Here is a 2,451-nt window from a genome sequence, read left to right as displayed (position 1 = left end):
ACAGGAGGGTGGCTGCTGTGTTTCTGATGTGTATGGCACGTGCATGTTGTTAAATGAGTATGAGCTGGCCCCCTGAAGGGAGTAAGCACATTATAACAATCACACTTCTCATGTGTCCCTTTGTTATTCACTGACAGAATGTTCTAGAGGGCCTGGAAATAATAGCAGTTAGTTATTAGCACACCAATTTCAGTGTTTACTGGGACATAACAGTTAAGATCTCTGTGGCGCAATCGGTTAGCGTGTTCGGCTGTTAACCGAAAGGTTGGTGGTTCGAGCCCACCCAGGGACATTTGCCATAACAGTTAAGAATTCAGTTCCCATTTGACAGAAGACAAATAGATGAGACTACCCATAATTTAACTCTTGGTACAAAATCAATAGTTTTCACAGAGATGATAAATATGGTCTGGGGAAATGTCACAGGACTGTAATAGGGATGCTTTAGGCCTCAAGTATAGGATCCCCATAACTGTAACTTCATTCCCAATTCCAAACCTGGACATGTTTGACAACAAAGAAGTTGACAAATCTAGAGAATTGTTAAATACCCAGTACAGACACCTTGCAAGCCAAGCTTCCCATATATATGGCATTAAAAATATGTATCAACATGATGTCTTTTACAGAAAGTAAAGTAGACAGCTAGGTTCAGGCTGTCTGTTTTGATGATGTTTCTAGAGACAGCATTCGACTGATCAGTCCATTACTTGGGCAGGTTGCCTAGAAGTGCCCAAAATATAAACTGGTTGAAGAAAGTCTGCAGCAGAAATCTGTTTTTCGACCGGGCTCCCTGACTCGTGATCAGGATGCAGTGACTTTGTAAACAGGGCTGTAAATGAATTCTTGCAGCCGCAGACAAGTTATATTTTTCCACAGAGTGTAGCTTATCCAGCAAACCATTTAGTAAACACAAACCCAAACAGAGCTGTACTGTCCCTTTCGACCCTTGAGAAACCCATGGAGCCCCTGAAATGCAATGTAATGGACAGCCTGAAATGTTTCTGCAGATCTCTGAAAATTGATCACCACTTACCTAACTAAAAATTTAACTGCTGTTACAATAGTTTTTAATTGTACGGCAGTAGTGTTTGGCTCTTCATAGAAGCCTGGGTTGGTTATTTGATTCATTGTGTGAGTGTGTGTGTGTCTGTATCTGTGTGTGTGTGCATGTGCCAGTATCTGTGAGTATGTGTGTCTGTATCTGTGTGTGTGTGCATGTGCCAGTATCTGTGAGTATGACTCCATACATGCCACAGTGTAGTTGACTCATAACTTGCCTCCAAAATAGTCCACAGCAGGCTACGCAGCATCAGTGAAGCAGGGAAGTTGACGTTTCAAGTCAGGACCCTTCCTCAGAAATGGACATTTATGAGGAAGGGTCCCAATTTGAAGCATCAACTTTCCTGCTCCTCTGACGCTGCCTGGCCTGCTGTGTCCCTCCAGCTTCATACTGTGTTGTCTCTGACTGCAGCATCTGCAATTCTTGCTATCTCTCAAATGGCCTAGCAAGCCATCGAGCCCAAGGAAACTTGGGATGTGCAATACATGCCAGGAACACCCACAATCCATGAACATGAAAAAAAGTTAAACTCCCACCAGGCCCCCAGTCATTTGTTCTGTGCGACTAAAGTTCCCTTTAGTATTATGAGCGATCTGCAGCTTCACTAAGGGACATCTGTGCACTGTAAGCGCCAGATCAATGTGCCGAAAAGTAGACCTATTCAATATGCTTAACATTGTATTTCAGAACAAATTTTGAAATACCCTGATTTAATAAATGATTGTAAATTGGCAATCTGGCTTTGGACAGAATATCTGATCCAAGCTGAATTTCACTCTGAACACAATTGCCTTGGATAAACTAGTTACAAGCTTTCCGAGGATTTGGCTGCACTATAGTACAATTTGACCCAATGTCAGCAACATTGAATATCTGGCCCACATTAAGCAATTGCTCTGCGAAACTTGTGTTGATGGGGAATGACCCTATTAGAATGTATAAAATTGCACTGTTACTTTTTAAAATTTCACCGCACTGGCTAGCCAGCATTTACTGCCGAGAGGGCAGTTGAAAGTCAGCAATATTGTGTGGGTCTGGAGTCACATGCAGGCCAGAGTAGCAGTTTCTTTTCCCTAAAAGAGATTAGTGAACCAGGTGGTTTCTCCCCAACAGTTTCATGGTCACTATTAGACCCTTAACACCAGATTTTTTTCTCATTCCATTCAAATTCCACCATCTGCAATGCCCAGGTCTCCAAAACATTACCTAGGTCTCTGGATTAACAGTCTAGCGATAATACCAACAGGCCAACACCTCCCACTTGATTTATAGCACCTTTATGGGCCCAATTTTAGCCAGTCAAAAAGCATCCACTTTCATAAAGTTAAAATTGGGTCCCAAACCTGTCTATGGAGGCAGGGTGGTGGGATGTAAAATGACGTTGTTAA

General features: G+C 42.5%; 1 non-coding gene across 1 annotated transcript; it reads left to right on the top strand.

Moving 5' to 3' along the window:
- The first annotated feature begins 218 nt into the window (after positions 1–218).
- Positions 219–292, top strand: trnan-guu (transfer RNA asparagine (anticodon GUU)). Its single transcript has one exon. It is a non-coding gene; the product is annotated as a tRNA-Asn (tRNA).
- The last annotated feature ends 2,159 nt before the right edge of the window (positions 293–2,451 follow it).

The sequence above is a fragment of the Stegostoma tigrinum genome, unplaced genomic scaffold, assembly GCF_030684315.1.
Source record: "Stegostoma tigrinum isolate sSteTig4 unplaced genomic scaffold, sSteTig4.hap1 scaffold_208, whole genome shotgun sequence".
In the NCBI taxonomy this organism is placed as follows: Eukaryota; Metazoa; Chordata; class Chondrichthyes; order Orectolobiformes; family Stegostomatidae; genus Stegostoma; species Stegostoma tigrinum.
This window is presented reverse-complemented; position numbering and strand designations above follow the sequence as displayed.